Consider the following 26608-nt stretch of genomic DNA (forward strand, 5'->3'; position numbering starts at 1 on the left):
TATGTTCCTTTTTGTTTATATTTAATTTCAACTTGATTATTTTTTTAAAAAAAACAAAACAAAATTTTATATTGAAGAGAAAATAAAGTATGTGGGAAGTTAACTAAGCAACGACAAATTTATTTTATAAAGAGAAGTGAAACTTACTTGTGATTTTACGATTACGATGAAATTTGTGGGAAAACCGTTTTATTGGATATAGTAATAAAAAATCTGAACTTCGAGTATTTAAAGAATTCTGGTTATTAGAAATTAATTTTCTCAAAGTATAATTGCTGGTTTCTTTAAGTCCTGAGGTAAGGTACAAAATTTCAAGGATATCAGTCGATTATTGCCTTAAATATATTTAAAAATTCGAAACTCCTCTCCATAGTAAAAATCCTAAACCTTAATTAATGTATTAGATGCGATAAAAAATCAGAAAAATTTTTATTTGCGAACTATTACAACTTAATGGAATGGTTTAGTATAAACAGACTGTTCGGCACAATAGAAGGTTGAATTCATAGACATCAACATCATGTCGAAATCACTTTTTTCTTTCGTTTTTCTAACGCAAAAATTTATATTTTATTTAAATTGGTTTCATATACTAAATTTTCTTATTGTAAGGAATTAAAAATGCTGTAGAAATGCTGTAATTATAATGTCTTTGATGCAATACAAAGTATGGTAAATATGAAATTTGAACTTACATGACCTGTGGAATAACGTTGCATATGTGATTTCAGAGTACAGAAAAAATATTTGTGATTTCATAATAATTATTGTTCTTAATAAGTAAAAAAAATAATAGAGGGTTACTCAAATTTTTAGTATAGTATAGCAATAATAAATATGCTTATAAAAGTCATAACAATCTTATGAATAATACTATGTATTAAATAATTATTTATAGACTTCATAACGAAATTAAGTGCAAGTAAAATTAATCTAGTATAAAGTATGAAATTTCCGTTTAAAAATAGATTTTCATTTATGTTATTGAACAAAAACAATTTTAGTTGGAGTAAGTGTAACCTGCATACGAACATTTATTTCAGTGCTTTTTAAAAAAATTTTATAAATTTCTATCGGTTCTTGACATTCACAATTGTAAATAAAAAATATTCACAATTGACAAAACCCTTTTGTCTAAGAAAATCAAACTAAATAAAGGTTTTTTTCATTAAAAAAAACCCATTACTGCATTGTTTAACAAACTTTGTTGATAAGATAAACGTAACTAACGTAGAACTTAAATATAATCGAGGCCTTATTGCACCAATAACTTTTTAGTACTTTTCCAAAAATTTTTATTTTGAGCCTTGAACATAGAAGGCTGAATTTTTATACGCATGCGGTTAATACACTTAAGCTTTTTCAGACGAACTTCGAAAAATGGAAGTAAAGTCAACACCAATAAATAATATTTAAAAAAAAAAGAATCACGCACACAATCTCAGCCAAAGAAAGTGACACTTATCTACTAATAATTCCACTACAGCTGATAAAAATGTACTAAAAATTACAGTTGACATAACACAACATTTTATAGGGTCATAAATCCATAATCTATAGCGTCATAGTGAATGTTCCTTTGATCTCAAGTTCTTAATATTAGCCCTAAAGAACACCTGCTGAAACAATAATGGAGTAATAAGGAGATCAGGCACAAATTAACTAAAACTTTATGGTGACAGTAGATCTATCCCAGACTTTTTTAAGCCAAATTTAAAAATCTTCTATGGACAATTATAAGAATATGTATCTCAAAACTAGAAAAAATAGGATTGACCGTGTCAACTCTGTGATACCCATACGAATTTGTTATTTCAAGTGCGACTTATGAATATCCCATAGCTAACTATGGGACAGATTATGTTTTTAAGTTGCCATATTACCTTATTATTACCAACAAGAAATTTCAACGACTTTTATCACACATGACATTCCTAATAATAGAAATCGAGATTTCTATATTATAATTCCAATAATTTTTGAGATAATGCCAAATAACTTTTGCATGGCAGCTACCAGAAGGACCTAATCAATTTCAACTACTATCAAACTTATTGCCTCTACTAATATATTCGTTTGTGTGACATTTCAATACCACAGCTTTTTGAATTCTTCAGAAGTTTCATTCACTATTAGCAAAGACTTTAAAAATACAAAGATTGTACAAACAAGATAAATTTCTGATTAAAAATCAATTATGGGATACCACACATAGGCAGAACATAAGTACAATTTTAGTGTTTTATGTTCATTTTCTTATTCTTACTCTCTTCCTTTAATTTTTTCTCATTATTTAACAATTTTTTTTTGCTTCTGTTTGTTTGGCGTTTTGTGTTTTATTTTGGTATGTCTGTATGCATTAAATTGTTCACATATTTAGGACATATAGAAGATCCACAGACATCTTTATATAAGACTGCGTAATACCACAGGCATCTTTATTCTCAAGACTTTGTAATACACAATTTACTAATACATACATACGGTGTATTTAAAATTGATCATCATACTTTTTGTTAAGAAATATATTTTTATATTGGGTATTTCCTGTATGAATTACAAATGTTCATGGTTATTTATTTCGTGTTTTAGGTAAAACAAAAGTACTTACTACATACATAATAAGAATTTGTTTTCAAAAACATATTTACATAAAAAAACACATACATAACATATTTACATAAAGAAATAAAATTTTGAATCCAGTTTTTTTAAAGCTAATAATATGCTTTATTGTTACCCCGTTCTTTGGAAAAATAACGTAGGTACAGCATTTACGTTCGCCTTTTCTCGTAAACTACTGATTCTTATAGAAATGCAACCTTCGACGCCATTTTCTATTTACATAAAAGTAATCAAATACATTATTATATTTTATTTAAATATGCATAGAACAAAAACTTAAAAAAATACACCAAATCTTACTAATTTATCAAGCAATTTTTCTTTTTAATAAACTTTAGTATTATTCTTTCAAAAGCACCGTTATTTTATACTTAAATTTAATTAATATAAATTATAAATCTTCGATATGTTTAATAAAAATTCACAAAATTATTCACTAAATTCAAATTTAAATATAATTTTAAACAACAAATAAAATTATTTTACCGCTTAGCGATCCTGGAATTATTTTTAATGAACTGCTACTGAATACCGAAAGACTTCAAAAGTAACACTGTGTCTAATTCAAAATTAGCTCCATATTTTGAAAAAATTAAAAAATTTGTTATTATCAAATCAGTTTTTGTTTTTTTTCTATTTGAGTGATTTTGATAAATATTTTTAAATATAATATCCTGAAAATGTCAAAATAAAATTCCTGAAATAATTCTTAAAAAAAAGATTAAAAATCGTAAAACTTCCAAAAATTTTAAAATTTTTTCTGTTCTTTACCTTATTTCAGGCATTTAATAGCATGCATACATAGCAATATATGCATACAGTTAAAAGCACACTACTACAAAGAAATATCAATAAGTACATACGACTGACATGTACATTTTTAAAGCAAAATAACTACATACATCATGTATATGAACATGTGCCTACACATTTATGCAGTGTATAGCAACAATAAGCAAAAACAAGTAAAAACGTTTCAGTCGGTATGAACCGATTGAATTATACCCTGCACCTTTCATTGTTGTATAGCAATTACTCAAACCTGTGAAACCATTCTATAGAAACTTCACGGATATGTCTGACCTAAAACTGAACACACAACTACCAAGTTTCATGAATCTGACTTTATTATTTTTCCAAATATTTAAAATTAGCTTTTGGAGTTGTATGGCAGGTACCCGAACCTGCCAAGCAATTCCACTAAAACTTCGCTAATATATCTGACCTATAATTGGACACACAACTGCCAAGTTTCATGAATCTAACTTTATTACTTTTCCAAATATTTAAAATAAGCTTTTGGACTTGTATGGGGCCACTCGAACCTGTCAAGCAATTCCACCAAAACTTCAGAAATATCTTTGACCTATAATTGGACACACAACTGCCAAGTTTCATGAATTTGACTTTATTATTTTTTTAAATATTTAAAATTAGCTTTTGGAGTTGTATGGCAGGTACCCGAACCTGTCAAGCAATTCCACTAAAACTTCGCAGGTATATCTGATCTATAATTGGACACACAACTGCCAAGTTTCATGAATCTAATTTTTTTATTTTTTCAAATATTTAAAGTAAGCTTTTGGACTTGTATGGGAGCTACTCGAACCTGTCAAGCAATTCCACCAAAACTTCAGAAATATCTTTGACCTATAATTGGACACACAACTGCCAAGTTTCATGAATCTGACTTTATTATTTTTCCAAATATTTAAAATAAGCTTTTGGACTTGTATGGGAGCCACTCGAACCTGTCAAGCAATTCCACCAGAACTTCAGAAATATCTTTGACCTATAATTGGACACACGACTGCCAAGTTTCATGAATCTGACTTTATTATTTTGCCGAATATAAAAAATTTGCTTTTGGAGTTGTATGGCAGCCACCCGAACCGGTGCAGCTATCTCATTAAAATTTTTAGAGCATGTGTAGAATATAATTGGACACATGTATACAAAATTTTATATTTGTACCTTTATTAGTTTTTGAAATAATTAAAATAAACTCTTTGAGTTGTATGGCAGCTAACCGAACCCGTTGTCCGAATTGGTCCAATAACAATAGGGTTCGTCCTTGGCACAAAAGAAGCAATTTGTGTAAGTTTGGTGTCGATTGCATTATTCGTTTTTGAGTTATCGTGCGATCGGACGGACGGACGGACGGACGGACGGACGGACGGACGGACATTTTACGCTGAGCAAGAATATATATATATGTCCATACCGCAGATGACTCCTTCAAGTAGTTACAAACTCCATACCAAAGTTAATATACCCTTCACGAAGTGCAGGGTATAAAAAAAGAAAAAGATTATTTATTATATTCCAGTATCCATAACTCACAGGGAGTAAATTATTGCTAGTGTTTTAACATTATGTTCTCCCAATGTTTGGTCCCCGATTATAAAAATTGAAAAAAATTTTTTCTGCTCGTGTTGAACTGTCTTATAAATATTATGCCTTTGCTATTAGTCATTTCACTTATATGGAAACACTAGTGGTGTTTAGGTGAATAGTTTTAACAAAATTTTTATTTCACAAAAAAATGTAAATTAAAATATAGAATAAAAGAAATTTTTATAAAAAAAATACGTTTTTCTGGCGGACTAAAAGAAAAAAATAATTTTTTCTAGTCTAGTCTTGATTAGATCATTTATATTAGATACTTAAACCATAAAAAAATTTCTTCTCATCATAATAATTATATATGCCTTTTTAGTTTCCAACTATATTGGGATAACTAGGCCTTGCGGCATGATGGCGAAGCATATAATACTAAACACAAACAACTGGGACAAAACATAAACAAAGACCGAGAGATTGACGATTCCGCATTCTATCGGAATGCGAAAAGCAGTGCTCGAAGTGAGGCGGGATGGAGTGGGATGCCATCCCAGTACTTTTAAATAATTGGAAATCCATCCCACTACTTAATAGGAGAGAAAAATGCATTCCGGAACATGTTTTTTAAAATTTAAGAAAATTTTCTAATGAATTTAAAAAATTTTTTTAAAAAAAAATTTTTAAATAAGACCAATTTCAAATAGTAACGTATAATTTTTTTCTATTAATGAAATTTTCGTTTCTACATTAGTCTAAGCATTTCTTTGGTAACAATTTGCACAGTTTTTGATTCAATTTTTAGTTGATTTAATTTTGAATATAAATATTCTCGTTAGTTTACTTCCAAAGTTTTGTAAATTTTGTTTAGTTATTTTTTTAAAAAATAACTAAAATAGTTAATACTTTTTTTTTTTTTTTTTTTTTTTCATCCCACCACTTTGAGCATCCCACTTCGACCACTGGCGAAAAGGAGATATAGAATATTATATCACATTTTTTATAAAAATATAATTCCGTACATTTTTATTTTTCGGAAGTTGAGCGAAGAGTCTCGCCCAAATTTCGAATTCCAAAATTTTTACATATTTGTACTTGAGGTCTCTTCCGAAATATATTTTGTATATTTTCATTCCAATGTCATTGCTTGGACATCTCTTTTGAATACCAAATTTAAAAGATTTTCATGCCCTCCAATTTCCTGTCATCGATCTATCCCATGTACAATGATAAGGTCCGGAGCAATACCCCACTTTACTATTTTTATGAATTTTGAATTTTCGCTTCTAAGAGGTGTTTCAGGGTTTGAACCCTAACAGAATCGATCTTTGGGGAACTCGTCGAACAATATTTGTAGAGCATGCCACTTGAATATGAATCAAGTGGCATGCTCTACAAATATGCATGCCGCTCATAGGTATCCCACTTGAATATATTTATGAATCTTCAATTTTCTTTTCGACCTTTTTAACTGTGCCCCACTAGACTATTTATTCTAATAATATTCTATTTATTCTAACTAATTCTCAATTTTCGCCTTCTTTGGACCTACTTCAAGGCTTATGGTCTAACAGGATCGATTTACAGAGAGGATCTCCACGGAAAAACTTAGAGCACGCCGAGACCTTTTCAACGGTAGCCCACTTGACTACATTTAGGGGCCTTTAGTTTGTTTTAGCACAAAAGGGGCTGGAAGGTCTATTCGGGACCCTGAAATCTATTTATAGGCAATAGGATTGAAGCTGTCACCCAGGCCTTTCCAACAAGCCCTTTCCCCAATCGGTAGGTCATCAGAGAACTGAATTATTAGAGTTTAAATATTTCTAAAATATATATATCTGATTTCCGGACTGTTAGATAGTTTAAAAGTTAATTAATTTATTTATAAAAAATCTGACCTATTTATACAAAAGTTATACTACTTAAAATTAATTATTTCCTACAGAATTAGACTAGTAAGCAATTTAACGCATTTATACTTACCTATCATATAGGTTTCAAATTTGCTTAAAGTAAAATTAACAAACAAAATATATGTAATTTGACTCCTACTAAAAATATTGTGAGAAAGTTATGTTTGGGAAAATATTTACATGCTAACTATAATGTTTGCAAATACATGTGCATTATTATTAAGTTTTGAAAAATTAGAATTCTAGCTATTTTGGTAATTTAAATAAATGAGAAAATAATAATAAAAAATATAGAATTCAGAATAATTGTTTTTACATAACAGGGACAAAATAAGAAACGAAGTTAATAAAACGAAGAAATTTTTACAAAGAAAAAGACAATTTAATTATCTAATTATTAGAATTTAATTATCTAATTATTAGAATCTAATTATCTAACTTTCTTCTTACAAATTGTTCGTTAGAGTTTATAATAACGAGAAATCTTTTACCAGTACGAACTTATGTTCAAAGAGTATACTAAATTTGCCTTACCGTTGTAACTCTGAGATATAGACTCAAGTATATGTTTTATCAGGTCCCAAAATAACTCAAAAATTTAACTAAGTGCACTAAACTTTCACAAATAACTTATTATAGTAAATGCCAGAACCAAATTTAAATGGGATATGATCGAGGGTCAGGCAGCTGCCATACAACTTCCAAATTTATTTGGTTACATCTCAGAAACTATAAAAGGTGTGGTGTTAAAATTTCGCACAAACGAACCTCGAAGAATTTTTCAATATTGTTTGCATTTTAATTGTAAGGTTTATTTACGTCATTACATAAATACATTTAAAAATAAAAGTGATCAAAGAAAAAATAATAAAACTTTACCTGAAATGAAAGCAAAAAAAAAACAATTCAATTAATAAAAAGTCACTCTACTATAATTACTTTTAGAAATTCTTAATTTTCGATTAACTTTCTTTTTACACTTTCCCAAAAAATATAGAAAAAAAGTGCTTATTAGTTTCATTCTGTCCGTCCGTCCGTTCGTTCATAGACAAGTTTACAAATCTTCCACAACCTTGAAGGTAGAAAGCTGAAATTATACACGTACATAGATCTTTATCTAGTAAAAAACTTAATTCCGTAGAAAATGTTTACCTTAATTCCCCACCCCTTCTAAAAGTTATACCCCATCCCTCCATGAAACCATAAGCATTTTTCAAGTTTTGCAAACGTAGCAAAGCAGCGTTTCTTCTACCGCGTGGCACCATATTTGAACTTTGAAAAGACAAAATGTTTGTCAAGATTGAACGTTATCTGAAATCCTTTTTTTTCCTAATTTTTGATCAAGTTTTTTTTCTATACTACAGGTTGTAAAAGTCTGAAATTTTTCTAAACCTCCACCCCCTCTCAACTTATCGTCTCTTGAAATTTGTAAAATTTGAATTTTGGTGCCTTATATTTCCGAAACCGCAAGCTTTTTCAAATTTCTATAAACACAGAAACCTAACGGTACACTTCATGCCATTAAAAAATATAAATATTTTTGTTAACTCGCATACATTATCACATTACCAAATCACACAGAAAAGAAATTATTTAGGAACAATGCGCAGACTTACTATTCTAAGACAAGACGATAGATAAAGTATACAGAGCTGCAAAACTTTTTTTTTTGTTGTTTCAAAACACATGATCATTTCATAATTATATAGATGAAATTTTTTTATATTTTGCGAGTCAAGGGCTTATTACTTGACCTAATTTTGAATTTTTATTATTTTATATATTTATATACACAATCAGGACATTTTGCTACAATGTTTTCCAATATTATTAGTTTATAATTAGTTTGTTCATTAAATAATGCAAAAACAAAAACTCAAATGACCGTAACCATTGAGTTATAGCACTTAACTCATAACGCCTGGGAGTTTATTATAGAAAAGGTTGACATACTAGGAAATGCGTTGGTTTTACGCATTTAATGGAACACATTCCAAATGAATTGCTTTCTTATTTCGTCAGCTGTGATTATAGAGTTTGTATGTCATCATTTCGAAATAAATTAAAAAAATATTTTTGAAAGTAATACTTATTAAATTACTCCGTTTTATATTGAAATACTGAGTCATATTTGTCGTTTTACTGTTACTGAACTTATAAATATTAAATTATGCGTTAAATAATACTTGAATTAACTCTTATAATAAAGCGTAACATAACGCATAAAGATTTTAACAATAATAAAAACGATCTGGAAATTTCAATGATTTTATGTCAGGCACAGAATTTTTTGAATAAACGTTCTATGTTTAAAAATCATTTATTGCAATATATTAGTTTCATATCAAATATTACATAGATTAGTTTTTTATGGCAAAATATTTATAGAGAAGAGGAAACATAAATCTCTTTGTCTGAATAAATCAAAAGAAATAAAAAAAAAAATTTAAAACAAATTGAAGTAGAGTATATGATGATTTCGATGATCCATTTAATGACAGAAGTACTCAGTACTTATTAAGTTTCGAAAAAAAACTTAAAACCCGGTATAAATTAATTGCCTAAATTATCCCAAAAATCCGATATAGAACCATACATAAGTAAATGAAATTAAGTTAATAGTTACGTAAATAAAATTAAAATAATTGCAAACTATTAGGTGAGCGTTCTTACATTTTAAAATTTTGAAAAAATATTGAGTTTTAACATGCGCACATATTCTAAAAAACAACACAACTTTTTTTAATCGAACTTTTAATTTTATTGTTTATTAATTTCTCACAATATTTACATTTGTTCACCTGTTTAAATATATTCAAACATATGTTATATTTGATAACAAAAAATTAATTTTACCTTAAAAGACCAAAGAAAGAGTAAAACAAATAAAAATAACAAGTAAAAAAGTTTATTTTGATTTTTTGAAAAATATCACCACCCTATTAATCTTAAACTTTAACATTTTAACACTTTGGTAAATTTATTAGTGAAATGATTATTTATTAAGAAAATCTTTTTTGTTGCCGCCTAATAAAAACTTTCGTTTATGCCGGCCCACAAGCTATTTTAATACGTTATTGGAAAAGTGAGTTCAAAATCAGCGCGAACCAAAAGTTTTTTCTAAACCTTATACTCCTGGGAACGGGATTCAAATCCCACCGGAGGGCCAAATCCAAGAATTTTAATCTGTCCTATTCGAAGGTTTTTTCTGAGTTAGCTCATGAAATTACTATAAAAGAAGATTTTGGAACCTCACGTCACAATTAAACCAAAACCGCAAATACAGGACAAACAGGAGTTAGTAATAAGAACCATTATATGTACCATTTTGTAGAGCACTGAAAATGAATTAAATTTTTGTTCAGAACTACTAAAAAAGAATTTCGAAACCTCACGTCACAACCGAACTAAAAGTCGTGTATAGTAATTCGTTAATAAAATTTAGAACATGCATCATTTTTTAGGGAATTAAAAATGGGTAAAATTTTTATTTAGAATCAGTGTCATATCGTAACGGTCTCCGAGATGCAAGAATTTTAAAGCCTAATAAGACTTTAATTTATTAAAAACCTTTCTCAACATCTCTAGAAGTTTGAATTTTTATATGTGCGCTTTAGCGACTACCAACTGGAGGCACATTTAGGGATCGACTTATAGAATTAGATTCTGAGCAAGAATATAATATATACTTTATGGGGCCGAAAATGCTTCCTTCTTGGAGTTACGTATGTCGTGAAGAATCATATCTGGTACATAGACGGGAAAAAATGATCATTTTAAAAAACAATTGTTATTAAAAACATGCACACACAATTATTTTTTAAATTAATTGAATATTGTTCAAGAAACTAACTGTTCGGCAAATAATGTACAACTATAACCGTTGGCAAATAACGTACAACTACAGATTTCGCAAATAACGTACAAAATCAATTTCAAAAAAATAACATTTAAATAATTAATTTTAAAAGAAGATAATAATTACAAAAAATGAAGAAAAAAACGTCAAAAAATTTTTGTTTTGAATATTTAAAGTACTAGTAGCTTTGCAAAAATAAAAATCGTAGCATCGTTTTTGTATATGTGTTTAAGGAATGGCATAAGAAATAAAATAAAATGTGCATTTTTAAGCACTTTTCCAAAAAATTTAAAAAAAAAGTGCTTATTAGTTTCACTCTGCCGTCCGTCCCCAAAATTTATACCGTTCTAAAACCCTAAAAACAGCATTTTTTAATCATTTTTTACAGCGAAGTACGCATTAATTATCAAATTTTGCAAATGCAAAAATATACTGGCTGCCTTTTTCTACCAAGGCATACTATGTTTGAACTTTAAAATAACAAAATGGCCGTTAAAATTTACCGTTATCTAAAATCCGGTTTTTTTTTTTCAAATTTTTGATGTCGTTTGTCTTCTAGACCACAAGTTGTAAAAACCTAAAATTTATTTCCGCCTTCACCCCTTACAAGTTATCTCCTCTCGAAATTTGTAAAGTTTGAATATTTGGCACCTCATATTTTCAAAACTGCAAGCTTTTTCAAATTTCTATATATGCAAAAAACTAACCATTAAATTCCATGCCATTAAAAAATTACTTACTCACACGATCAACCCTTAAAATCGTGTGTTATGTTAACCCCTCTTTAAACCAATTTTTGCTTTATTTCAAAGACTGCATAAATCCTTGATCCTAAATATATGCAATCCTAGAAATAGTTTCGTGTATGAATAAAAATAATTTCAATAGTGTGGTATAGGTAATAGATTGTTTTTAAAAGCAGTATTGACACTTGTTGAAGGGAAAATGCTACAATACAAACCATTGGTTTAACCGAACCTCATTAAAAAGAAAATTAGTTGCATAAAAACTTTTTGAAATTGTCATAATCTTAAAATTCTGCTATGTTGACATTCATATAATATACAAGAAATGTATCATATCTTAACAGAATAACTGTTTATACCTAAAATTAAAACATATAATTTTTTAATAGATTTAATTATAATTGTCATTTTTGGACTCCAAAATCTCTAATAAATTGAGTACTAGTATATGGCGATTATGTTTACTTTCCTTTTAGGGGTAGCAATTTAAATATTCTTTGTAATCTTTAAATCTTGGCAATTATCCTATATAAGCGAGTTCATATCTATGCATTTGAATTTACCTTTAATTATTTAATATCCGGGCTATAATAATTTTTCTTCCTACAGATTGCTGTAAAAATATAAAAAACACAAAACTTTTAATTTTAAATAGTTTTATTGATATACGATAAAAGGAATGAATATTTCACTTTTGAAGTAAAATACAACACTGTTAACATTACGCATTAAAATTCAAATAATAAAATATTATTTTTATATTAAAAATCAATTTCAAAACATAAATAGAGAGAATATTCTTTTATATATGATGTCATAAGAATGCTTGAAAGTTACATATTGTATTCTTCATTAATATTGAAATACTTTATTAATAAAACAAAAAGTATTCATACGATATACCCGCATTCTAGAATTTATATTTTATGTATATGAAAAGATTATTTTGAATTCTAACCATTTTTATAAATGTTGCAAAAAATAAATACATAGGCACATGTATATGAAAAAAATGTATACATGTTAAAATTTGAGTTGCCAATGGTATTTAGACAACTTGAATGAATTGTTTTTACTAATATTTGTGACAATATAAATTAGTAAAGATTGAAAAAGACTTTCTTAGCTTTATATTTCACATTTTAACTTTGTAATAACGGAATAGTTAAAAAAGAAGGCAAATTTTCTTTTAAATCCAATGTAAAGCTCTATTGCAAACTATTAATCTACAATATAATTATAATATAATTATAAAATAAAAAATAATCGCGTTCCCGTGTTACATGATTTAATATTCTTGCGGAGTCAAGAATTTTATTTAACAATTTACATGCATTCCGGATGCTAATTACCAATTACATTGCAAACTGAATTTTTTGTTTAAACTGAAAAATTTTGGTTTGTAATTTGCATCATGTAACTAATTTTGCACTTTATTTGTAAATTGTAGCTCAGATGTCATGATTACTTTGTTAATTTACAAAAAAATAGTTAAAAAATTTTTAAGTTTAAATATTTCTTTTAATAATGATTCTCTAAGACAATAAAAAAATTGTGAAGGTTTGCTTTAAAATAAGAAGAAGGATAGTAACCTTATAAATTCTTCATAAAGTTATCCAAAAACTTCTTTTATATTACCCAAACCATCAGAGATAAGCATATAGCATGGTTTACTGGATTGAAAGTAAATAAAGTTGGGTCAAACCAATGGTTTGTATTGTAGAACTTTTCCCTTCAACAAGTGAAAATACTTTACTTTGTAAAGCAAACGATGTATACCTACCACAGTCTTTGAAATAAAACAAAAATTAATATAAAATGGGATTAATATAATGCTCGATTTTAAGGTTTAATTGTGTGAGTTAAGAAAAATAATAAATTTTTTATGTCATGGAATTTACCGTTAGTTTTTTGCGTTTATAGAAATTTGAAAAAAGTTGCGGTTTCGGAAATATAAGATGCCAAAATTCAAATTTTACAAATTAAAAGAGGCGATAACTTGAGAGTGGGTGGAGATGGAAAAAAATTTTTTTCTAACAAAATGAACTATTTGTTAATGTCTAAAAGCTAAAGGCTGGGGTCTAGACATCAAAAATTAGGAAAAAAAAGGACTTTAGATAACGGTAAATTTGAACGGCCATTTTGTTTTTCTAAAGTTTAACTATAGTATACCGCGCTAAAGGAAGCAAGCCACTGCCTTTCTGCGTTTGCAAAATTTCAAAAATGCTTATAGTTTCATTGCAACAAATAGTTAAAAAAGGCCATTTTCAGGGTTTTGGGGGGATATAACTTCTAGAGGGTGGGAGATAGGTAAAAATTTTGTTCTACGGAAATAAGTTTCTAGTAAAGGTCTATCTAGGTGTTAAATTTCAGCTTTCTATCTTCAAGGGTGTAGAAGTTTTGTAAACAAAAAAAGTGTCCACGGACGGACGGACGGACAGAATAAAACTAACAAGCACTTTTTTTTTCAAAAATTTTTTGGAAAAGTGCTTAAAAAAGCTACTGCAATAAATAAAAAAAATAATTTCTTAATAACAATAATTTCCAAAAACAACTGTTATTTTGCATATTAAATATTAGTTTTTTAAAAAAGAGCTGTTCATTTTCAAAAATATCTGGTGGATATTGTTATGTCAATAGCAACAAGAAAGATGACTTTTCAAACCTTAATTTGCCTTGACTAATTTAAAAAATATAAGTTTTAAAAATTTTTAAATCTTTTTATCATTGAAAATCCTTAACGTCCTTTAAAGACATTTTAGCCAAAAGTGATAGAACAAAAGTTTCCTGGCTCATCATAGGCTATTGATGTCATAAAATGAACAATTATCTGCAACCATGTTTTCCCTACAATCCTTTAAAATCAATAGCATATGGCGAAAATAACTATAACAATACCTATTAATAATATAAAAAAAAATTAATTAATTTTTTTTATCACACTGACAACCCTAGATGATATTGTAAACCGATAAAACTTTTTTAATCTCTATACTATTCTCAGCCTTTACTTTTCTAGTTTAAAATATTCTAGTATTATAGTACTACTACCCTAGTATTAAAAATCCCGAAATATTTAAAAATGAGTTTTGCTTTTCTTTGTTTGCTTTATAACAAAAATATTTTTTCTACAAATTGGATTTTTTCAAAAAGAGCTTGTTTTTTTGTATTTGGGGAGCATAAAAAGAAAACGAAGGAGAATTTTTGTATAATAAGAAGAAACGTCCTTGACTTTTTAACTAACTTCTGATTGACAAAAATAATATTTATTAAACCTGAGTTCATAAATATTTTCTAAATTTATTATGTATGCGCAAATTTGTATCTACTTTATGCAAACACATTTGAATCATTATGTATCTAAAATGGCAGAAGTTATAATATTAATTTAAAAAAAAAACATGAAATGTGTAAATATTATCCGTTTTTCTAAAAACAAAAATAACTTAAAGATTTCTGTTAAACTTTCCTTATCAAAATGAAAAACAATTTTGAAATCCTCTCCAGTTATACTAAAACAAACACCTACCAATTTCAAAAAGCTTCGTTTTTTATATTTCTTTAGATATAAAACTATTTATAAATGAATTGAATAAACTATTAAAATTGTATAAACTATTAACAAAAAAGCTATATACGTATAAATTATTTAATTTCAAGCATTTGAACAAATGGAGACTTTAGCTTTAAACTCTTGATGTATTACGTACTTTAATATCAATTTCTGAACATGTACAATATAGAAAAAATATACAGCTAACTGTTCCGGGTTATTAAAAATGGAGCGCTACACAAAGGAACAATACATTTGAATGGATTATGAAAATACAAAAAGTGGGTGCTGATTTTTCGAACAAAATCATTTTTTGAAGTTTAACGTTTATGTCAACAAGCCTACGATCATCCAAGCCTTGAAGAAGGAAAATTAGCGCTGTATCAACAAAATGCAGCCATTGTTATGCAAAACAATCGTGGAAAATTTCAAAAAAAGAGTGCGTATGTGCTAGCAAAGTCATGGAGGCCGATATGCTATTCCGTACATAACCTTATACTGTGTACTCACTATAAGTCCATAAAAAAAGTTACAATTTTTAATTATAAACCTGGTGTTTTCTATCAAAATTACTTCTTGTGTGAATTTTAAGACACCCTTTATAAGTTCAGAATTTTTTTTTTAATTTCTAAAATTTCGTTGCTTTTTGAACTTTTCCAGTAATTGAAAGCAAAAAAAACTTTATATACATACATTATATAATAACTTTACAATTAGAAAACTATTCCAAAAATTAAAATAAATTTACTATTCAATTTTTTAAATTTAATTTTTAGTAATTTTAAGTAAAAATACTATTCAAATACTATTAAATTACTATTCAAAATTTAAAAATAACTTGACCAAACTTATCCAGAGATCACATTGAAATAAATTTCTCCGTCAGCAAATAATATCAAACCATATGTTGCAATATGTATCTCTATAGGTAGGTATACCTTTTAATAAATCAGAATATCAACAATATCGTAAAACTTTTTTTTTTTTCATGTATCTCAAAAAGAGCTAATGTATATGTAGCTCGTACAGAGTATAATTTTTGAATTTAAATTTAAGTTATAATATTGGTAACAATATTTACTATTTTTGAAATATTTACAATTACATAATAAATAAAGAAGTTTTAGTTTAGCACAGTTTATTCCTCAGCTTAAAAGAGAATGATATCAGAAAAAAAAAAACAAAAAAAGAACAGAAAAGAACATTAAGAATTTAAAAATAAAAGGGAAATCGAGAATTGAAAGTTATTATTATAATGAAAAGCAAAGAAATAATATGATCTGCTGAAATATCAAAAAAGTTGCTGAATTTAGATTTAAAAGTTGACGTATTTTTCTATAAAATAGTTTTTTACTGCTTTTTTGAATGCATGCAGGGGTAGATTTTTTGTTGTTGTTGGTAGTTCGTTAAATAACCTAATTCCTATATTAAATGACGACTCAAGTAAGTTGGATGTAGATACAGTACGAATATTGTTTGCAGCTCTAGTAGGATATTGGTGAAAGTTATTATTGGTGACAAGTTGCAAGTTTGTTTTTATTTCATTTTCCTTGATGTTACGTATATGTGTTGCACAGCATAAATTTCTATGGTCAACAATTTTTAGAATGTTGTATTTCTTATGAATAAAATTTGTTGACATTCTTTTGTGTAATGCAAACAAATTTTTAATTGCTTTGTTTTGTATCGTTTGTAGCAAATTAAGATTTTTGTGAAATGTATTTCTCCAGGTTTCTATACTATACGTTATCGTGCTATGAAAAAGTGAAAAATGTTGGAATTTTTGTGTCCGCTGGCAATCTTTTTCCAAGTTTTCTAAAAACACCAGCTATTCTACTTGCCTTTGTTGCAACTTCCCTTATTTGCTTATTCCATGTAAGATCGCAATCAATCTAAATACCCAAATACTTATATTCAGAAACATTTTCGATTGTAGAATTATTATACTTAATATCAATGGTAGAATTTTTGCTTTTTATTAACATACACTTAGTTTTTTTTCATTAACTGTAAGTCTATGCTTTGACATCCATTTATAGATTTTTACCATGTCACTATTTGCAATATTTTCCACTGTTGATAAGTCTTGTGCTGCGTATACTATGGCGATATCATCCGCGTATAAATAAGGCTTGCCGTTTAAGATTAAATGTGCAAAGCTGCTAACATAGCAAGAAAACAAGGCTGGTCCAAGTGCACTTCCCTGTATAACACCGAAGTTAACTTTGTTTATTTTACTTTTTACATCATTACACTCAGCAAATTGCAATTTATCGCTGAAGTAGCTTTTAAACCATTCGTATTCAGCACCCATATCTCCACGCTCAAATAAAATTCCTAACATTACAGCCCTGTCCACCGAATCAAATGCTTTGGCAAGATCAAAGAATATCACACATACTTTTTGACCCACAGAAACTTTACTTTGAATGTACGTCACCACATCAAATGTGGCAGCTTTGGTATTTGACCTTTTTTCAAATCCATATTGAACATAACTGAGTAAATCATTGATTTTCATGTATTCAGTAAGTTGATTATTTACATAAGTTTCTATAATTTTACTGAGAATTGATGCGATAGAAATAGGTCGAAAATTACTTAGATCGGTTTTATCACCATTCCTCTTGTATATAGGAATCACTTTTGTTAATTTTAGGATTTCTGGCACATCACTTTGTTCTAAGGAAGCATTAATTAAATGAGTGATTGGCTGAGCTAACTCAAATCTACATACTTTTATTAACGATGTGCTTATTCCATCCGCATCAGTAGTATTTGTAGTTTTTAATTTCTCAATCAGTTTTAATGTTTTTGATGTAGTAGCTTTTTTGAAGCGAAATTTTTTGTTGGTTCTAGATTTTGGAACGTAAATGATATTGAACTGCTTTGCCATATTTTCGCCAATATTGCTACAAAGCTCATTGAAATCGTTTATTCTTTGTTTTTTTTTCATTATAAGTGCTAGTTAAATCAAAAAACTCACTTATATTTTCATTTACCTTTCCATCTGACACAATTTCTTTCACTAAATTCCAAGTTTTACGAGAATTTCCAGCATATTTATGAAAATTACTTGAATCAAATTCAGACCGCTTTTTTCTTTTAACACTCGTTAGTTTATTTAACTAAAAATGATATTTTGTTTTGAAATAATCGTTTTCTATATTGCCTATATGTTTTTTTACCAATAATTTTTAATTTTTATTAATTGAAGGCACTCTGTATCAATCCAAGGTTTACTAATTTTTACTTTTTTATTACACGTTTTTTCGCTTGAATTATATGTGATACACTTCTTAATAGTTTCTACTACATTTGTTGCGAGTACGCTGGCCACGCTTGATGATGTGTCAATAACATTTGTAATTAATTGACGTTTTATATTATTGACATTTGTTTTTTTTTATTTTAATAGACAATTCTTTCTTGTTTACAAAATTTAGTAAATCAAACTCAGATATTAGAGCATGATGATTTGAAATATTTATATTTAAATGATTTATTATTGTATTTATTTTTAGGTCATTCAAAAGTACGTGGTCAAGACAGGAATCAGATGCAGATCTAGTTGTAGATTAATCACAAAAATGAAAACCACTAGCCTGTACTACATTTTTATATCTACATACAATGTTGCTATGATCATCTTTTATGTTGAAATTAAAATCCCCAAATACAATAGATGTTATAAGACCAAGTTCGTGTAGGTGATCATCAAGTAATTCTAAAAATCTATTGATCTCACCAATATCATTGTCAGGTGGTCTGTATATTCCACAAACATTGAACATTAGATTTTTTTGTTTTAATTTGTAGTGATAAGATGCCAATATGATTATCAGAGTGTAATTGTAAGATTTTATAGTTCAAGGAAGTGTGTACGAATATACCAACTCCGCCGCCACGTCTGTTTTTTCTACATGCGAATACTTTGTTGTAATCTTTTAAATTTATAATATCTACCTCATCATCTAATATCCGTGTCTCAGTGAATATTAATACATGGATAGTTAATTTTAGGTTATCCAACATAAAAGCTACTTCGTCAATTTTATATTTTGAACTACGCACGTTCAGATACATTATTTTCAACGAACAGTCATTTTCAAATCTTACATTTTCTATGCAACTAATATTTCTAATTTGGGCTGGGATCGGAAAAACACAATCATTATCGTTCATTGAATTCACTTAGATATTTATCTGATAATAGATGCTTAATTTTAGAATTTTCGCTTTCACATATTAGTATTTTCCCGTCCCTTACCCATGCAAATTTTATTTTATTACTTTTCTTCAGATCTCTTGCCTTTTTATAAAGCATACTAAAGTATGGTGTTAATTTTTCGTTTATAAATATCGTATTTGGTTTTGAATTTAGATTAGGGGAAATTTGATTAGAACACAATATTTTACCTTTAGTTGCTAACAATACTTCATTCTTTGCCTTCCAATTCTTAAATTCTACAATTATTTTAGGTTCACCAGCTTAGAAACTTCTTAGATAAAAGACATCCTGTATCTCACTATTATCCAATTTAACACCCAATTCGGCTACAATTTTTGTGACAGTTGGATACGTTTCAGCGGAAGACAGCTCTCCCATACCATAAATTTCAAGTTGTTTGCGCAAATTTTGTTGTTTGAGTACTTCCAACTCAATTTTATTTCTTTCAATTTTAAAATTATCATTTTTCAGAAGCGTATTTTCCTCTACTAATGAATCCAATACTTCCTTGAATTCTCTTATTTCAATTATAATATCATTCAACTTATGTTCATGTGAGGGTGTTTTGCACAAAATCTTTAAGTTTAATCATTACTTTTTCATTTGCTAAACCTGTTTCAGCTTGACTGGGACCTGGACTCGGTACGAGGTTGTTGATATTGAGATTCAATGATTTTCTTTTCGCTCGTTTTTCTTTGCACATTTTGCAAAACCAGAAAATCTCTGAATTCTGACGAAGATTTTGAAATTCTTCATCCCCAATTTCTGAACAGGCCGAATGAAACCATTTTCTGCATTCTCCATCACATTGCAGAGCTGGAACTTTTTTATTTACATATATTTTTTTTGCATTTAGAACAAATAATTTTGTCTGCAATTGTTGACGTTTACTTGTATTTTTTAAGATCCTTTTTTTATTCTTTTATAGTTTTATTTAACATAAGTATTAAAAATTCATTGCATTAAATTTGAACGTTTAATGTTTGTTAATTTTGCTCTTCACAACACAAACTTTTACATATGGGAACAAACCGAAATAATCAACAGCTTTATTCTTCAATATAAATATTCTTCAATGTAAACATAATTTCTTCATCAAACATTTTATGATATGAATAATGTTAACATTATTCATATTGTAAAATGTTTTTTAATGAAAAATATAATCCTTGCCAACTTTTTGATGTGATTTACAAATGCTTAATTGACAGTTGTCAAGAAAATTCATAAAGTCATACTTGTTTGTGTAGAATTAAAAAATATTTGTGGTTCCAGAAATCGAGTGATATGAAAATGAATATGAAAATCAAATTTAGTTGAAATAGATGTTCTGCATTTCATTAAAAATATAAACATATTTTATATTGAATTAAAGGAAAAACCATTTGAAATTCTGCTGCCTTGAATTTATTATTCCTATAGAATGTACTTTTGCTAGTAGTCTTAATATGCAACAATAAATAAAGAAAAAGGTTTTAACAAATATAATCGATTTTCGTTCGACAGAAATCGATTAAACAATTTTAAAGTAAAAAGAAAGTATTTTAATTAATTAAAATGAATATCAAAATCAAAACTTTATACTAACATAATTTTGTACATAATACTGAACCTTTTTAGAACGTATTACTGACACCAGTTTTTAAAACTAAAACACTCCGAAACTGTAATGAATTCTTAGTGTCAGAATTTGGACAATAGAAAAAAAATTCAAATTCGATTTTAATTAAATAAATACGAAAATAAAAATTTATGAAAATACGGATTTCTGCCGTATTACTGACACATATGTCAGTAATAGAAGCAGGGTCAAATTTTAAGTGTTTCTAATGCTGAAAGAAATAATTTTTAAAAATTCTTATTTATTTAATGTTTTTACCCCGAATAATTTATAAATTAAGCAAAAAATAATCAAAATATTTAATTTAATATAAATACATATCTATATTTTTAACCCTCACATAAATCAAGAAACAATAAAAACAAAATCGGGAAAATTAAGCAAAAAGTATAAGAAATTTAACCCACTTTTACTATGTCTAGAAACAAAACTGATTTATACTCAATTTTTGGCAGTTATTTTAACACTGAATGAAAGAAAGTATTGCGATAATTTGAATTAATGTAGAAATAAAAAAATAAATATATTGTATTAAGAAAATCTCTTAATAATTAAAAAAAAAACTCTTATATGTCAGTATTACCGCCACTGTCAGTATTAGAGACACTTACCTTAATCGGTTTAACCAAATTTTATAATTTAATTAAACCAATTCGATAAATAGTGGTTAGAGACGTGCGACTAGAGACTCAAATGATAACGCAAAGAAAAGTCCTTGAATTTAAAAATATAGGAAGAAAAATATGAACTGTATATGAGAACAATATTATGTTAGGAAAATTAACTTGCATAATTATCCAAATCAGCAGAAAACACTTAACACATGATAATTAAAAAAATTTTTTTTTTTCAATGGTTGATAATTTTTTTGAAATATACTTAATTCTTTTTTTTTTTATTGGTATGAAAAGAAAACTTCCTTTTATTCGGAATAAAATACTTTTTTCTATTTTTTGCTAATATATTTCGTGCACTTTATCAAAGCTGATATTTTTCTCTCAGAAGTTTTTTGAAATTCAAGTTTGCCTATGCCGCGGTAAAAGTCAGCCACTGTTTTTCGGCGTTTGCAAAATTGAATTTTTCACTGCAATAAATAGATAAAAAATTGCATTTTTACAATTTTAGTGGGGTATAACTTTTAGAATGGCGAGGTAGGTAAAAATTTTCTTCTACGGAAATAAGTTTCTATAGTAAAGATCGGTGTTTATATAAAATTTCAGTTTTCTGTTTTCAAACATGCAAAGGTTTTGTACTCACGTTCACAGACAGGCAGACAGAGCGAAACTAATAAGCACTTTTTTTCAAAAATTTTTTGGAAAAGTGTAATGAACCATTTACAATCTTTTCCGTTTCATCATCTTATTATGGAGGATTTTCTTTCTTTTACATTCACATTTCTTTTTTCGTATAGAAATATTTTTATCAGGTAGGTAAATGCAGAATGTAATTAATTTTTGTTTTTTACTTAAAAATTTAATTTTGTAACAAAAGTGTAACAAAAAAAAATAGAAAAAACTAGTTATAAATTTCATTATGTCCGTGCGCCCGTGTGTTTGTTTACAAAACTTTCCCACTCTTTAAGATAGGAAGCTGAAATTTTAAATAGAAATACATCTTTACTTATAGAAACCTACAATTATGAATAGGTTTCTAATACTATTTACCTATTAGACATCTAATAGGTAAATATTAGATGTTACTCTACATAAACAATTAATTTAATGTAGGAAGCAAAATTTAAAATTGAATCAGGTAGCTGTTAACTAGCAAAATCTCCTTCATCGGGAATCCACCTTGTCGTGGTGAAGGGTCTCAATTAGGACTGCTTGCTGTCTGAAAGCGAAGATATTCCCAATGGCATAGAGTAACGGCAATAGCCCATCTCTAAAAAGTCCTAGGACATAGAATAACGGCAACAGCCAATCTCTAGTAGGTCTAAACCTGAAGCCAAGGTGAGACACGTGCGTCGACAGTTGAATGGGCAAGGGGGTCAATACTTGATCGCTAACACAGAGCTCCGGATACCGGGCACCCTCCAATTTATATAAATGCATTGCTATGGTATGAGGCTCTGCCACGGTCGACCGTTTGTATCCATTTTTCTACTACTGTGTATGGATAAAAAGGAAAAATAAAACCTTAAGGCGGGTGCTCATTTCAACGCACTAAAGCCAAACAACGAGCAATCTTCGGGTTCTCAAACTCCAGAGTCTTCAGGTTCTAATTCATTATCAAACGGGGGCAACCTTCTATTTCTCCTATGCCAGGGCCTTCAGGTCTAAACAGACTTCGTGCTATTGAAAGACAGGTCGAGTTTTTGTCCGTTTCCGAAAGCACACCAAATTCTTTCGACTCGGAAGACTTGGACCTAACTGCAGCTCCTGCTGGACACTTGGCTTGGTAGCGTTATCCACACTATCAACATCAGGGAAGATACCAAGCTAAAAATCCTCAGGGAAGGGGACCTCCCCCGACCTGTAGTATTTTTCGCCTACCTCCCTAAAGGCAATTTGACGATAACGACAAGACAGTTCGTAAGCTCAAAATACAGAATCGAAAACTTAGAGATTCTGATTTAAGAATCCTTTCTCGAAAAGACAGAGATAAAAATTTTCTCCAGGCCCCCGTCTCCGTTGACCAGAAAACTACAGAGCTTTTGAGGCTCCAAAAATTTAGGGTGAACTGGCTATGCGGCAACATCATCTTTAAGGCCGCTAAGGCCTTGTCTGCGAGCAGTCGTGTAGATCCAAGCTCAATGGCGGTAGCAACTTAGCGTTCTTCACAACCCAAAACTAAAAAGCCGTCTAAAAAACCATGGCCTGGACGACGGTCAGGAAAACAAAAAGAAAGTCCCGACACAGCAAGGCTTCTAAGGCCTTAAATAAAAGACAAATGGCCAGCAATCGTATGAGTACATCGACTATTCGATGTGTTCAGATTAATCTCCATAGACCAAATGAGTCCACCAATCTCGCAAAGCTCTTGCTTAGCAATTGCTAGGACATTGACTTCATCCAAGAACCATTGGTTTAATAACGGTAAAATTAGAGGTCTTCCAAACAAAAACATTATAGGCGCATTTATGATCTGAATACAATTGCCACGAGAGCTCCCGTCGGTCTCACTAACATTAAATTTTCCCGGTAGTGGAAAGACAAACATAAACTTGGGTTCGGCCTAGTTTGCCGTGGACATTGACTGTCCCCCGCTTGGGATTCATGCATTTGTTAACCACAGTAGGGTGGGTCGAACGAAGTTCACAATCGGATACGACGCTAACACCCATCACATGGCTTGGCGAAACTCCAACACAAACGCCCGAGGAGAACAGCTTCTCTAATTTATTCAGCAATACGACATGGACGTAATGTATAGAGATAGCAAATGTGTGTTGCGAGCCTATTTTCATAAATGCCATTCATCGGGAGGTACTTGATCTCACCTTATGAAGTGCGGGGCTCATTGTCTCCGGCTGGCATGTTTCAAGAGAGCCTTCCCTCTCAGGCTGTATATGTACATAAGGATTGATATTGCGGCTTAGCGCAGCACGGGATCTTATGACAGGATACCTCAAAACACGAACTGGTCTCCCTTTAAAGAGAGACTTGACGGTGCCGTTACCAGTGTCCGGAACAAATTTCTAACAGTGCCAGATCAAGAGGCAGCTGCACCAGAAATCAATGGGGCCACACAAAAGCGTATGCTCACCGTTGATAAGGGTCAAAAACAAATGGGATGTGCCTAGGTGGAGTTCTGAGCTCGAGAAGCTAGGAAGGAAATCCAGAAGGCCGTTTAACAGGGCTAAAAACACGAGGAACTGGGAGCTCTTAAGGGTGGCCATTACGGAGAAACAAGAAATCAAGCAGACGAAATCTCTGTGGGGGTATCAAGGAGCTCCCAGCAGCACGTAATCTCCAGAGAGTTATGTGGATAAACAGAAATCCGTTGTCTTTCCTTAAAAGGCCAGATGGTGGCTTCACGGCTACCTATGCGGAGGCCCTGCAGCTCATAGTGAAATCACACTTTTTTGACTCCAGGTCTCTAGAAAATCGTTAACGGACGGGTGCGCAGGAATCATTATATCACGCGGATCCTGCACGCGCTTACAATGTCGCAAAGATTATTTTCACCAAAGGGAGAGTAGACTAGGCAATTAATTTGTTTGAACCCTACAAGAGTCCCGGTGGTGATAGGGAGTACCCAGCATTTCTGCAAAGGGCGCTAGGTGTTCTTCTGCCACATATAACTAATACGTTCAGGACAAGTCTGGCCCTAGGGTACGTTCCGACTATTTGGAGGTAAGTTGACGCTGTTTTCATTCCGAAAGCGGCAAAAAGGGACGCAGCCGAGGCTGGATCATATAGGCCTATCAGCTTAACATCTTTTCTACTAAAGGATATGGAAAAGGTGTTAGCTTTGGAAATCAGAAAGAAATATCTCATTACACATCCAATACCGCTCTTCATGAGCTTGTCAATAGGATTGAAAGTACGCTGCCCTATAAGAAAATACTGGCGGCTAATTTCATAGATATTTCGGTTCTCCATTATTGCTTGGATCACTGGCATACTCAGGGGTAGAAAAATCGAGGCGATAATTGATACTGACTCTTCGATGGTCGCGGCCACTAGAAGCTGTCCATAGTATGTGGTTCCTTCCCCACTTTTGTGGCTTCTGCAAAAAGTCCGCAATCCGCAAAAAGTAAAATGTGTACTTTCCACCAACAGGTGAGGCATAACCTTCCGCACACCGAAATTGAGCGGTGTTCCTGTCTTGACGGCTGGGGACGTCAAATTTTTAGCGATGATGTCGGACAAGCGTCTAGCTTGGAACCCATACGTCAAGTACTATACAATCATATAGTAAAACGTATGGTTTCAATGGATGGACCTACATAACAGTATACCGATGATAAGTGCGAGAACCACCGTTTTCAAATAATAGGTGCTCAAATACAAAATTTTACAGCCAAAGTGATCATTTATGTAAATGACAAAAAAATTTCTGAATACAACTTTGCTCTATCTCAGCATCTTCGAAGCTATAATGAATGTTCTTTGGACAAAATTTATTTATTCATTTTAAATATAATCAAATAAAAAATTTCTCAAAAAGATATCTGCTTGCTCGTACAGATTATATACATATGTATAAATGTACATAATGTACAATTCTTTTAATCCGATTATACTTATTATATTGGAATGTATGAAAATTCAGATTACATTTTTTTTCGTTTCATTTTTTGTCATGTTTTTTTTCGTTTCTTCTTTGTACGCTGTACTATATTTCTTTTTACCGTAAATCTAGCTACAATTTGTGCGTTATATAAAAGATCTAGGACTGTAGTTTGGCCGATTTGAATATTAATGTCCGCAGCTCTTCATTTCGCATTTTGACACCGATTTTGCTAAAACTTTTTTTAGAAAAAAACTTTTAGTTGTTAAAGTTGTGGCTGACGAAATTATGTACATACATATATACATCTTTTAACTGAAATAAAAATCACCTAAGTATTTTTTTGTAGTCAAGCTAATCAGTTAGTCAGTTAAAGTGACAAATAACCAAAAGCGTCGACATCAATAGATGATATCTGCTTGTATAGAATTTTTACAATAGACTATTGTATTGCAATTTTGATATTTTAATTGAAGTAGATCAAATATATTGTTCAATATAATATATTGTGTATTATACATATTTGTACTTCAAAATTTTGA

General features: G+C 29.6%; 1 protein-coding gene across 16 annotated transcripts in view; it reads right to left on the bottom strand.

The window, feature by feature from the left end:
• Positions 1-26608, bottom strand: part of LOC129615394 (EEIG family member 2) — a 105609-nt gene that overhangs the window by 43754 nt on the left and 35247 nt on the right. Inside the window, exon 1 of one of the 16 annotated variants that reach the window (XM_055530574.1) lies at positions 12047-12095. The exons of 14 other annotated variants lie outside the window; for them this stretch is intronic. The gene's annotated coding sequence lies outside the window, so the exon portion shown is untranslated. Of the gene's footprint in view, positions 1-3111; positions 3127-12046; positions 12096-26608 lie in introns of those variants that run through there. One more of the 16 variants, XM_055530576.1, reaches the window with a different exon arrangement.

The sequence above is a fragment of the Condylostylus longicornis genome, unplaced genomic scaffold (assembly GCF_029603195.1).
Source record: "Condylostylus longicornis isolate FDR11 unplaced genomic scaffold, ASM2960319v2 ptg000135l, whole genome shotgun sequence".
Classification (NCBI taxonomy): domain Eukaryota; kingdom Metazoa; phylum Arthropoda; class Insecta; order Diptera; family Dolichopodidae; genus Condylostylus; species Condylostylus longicornis.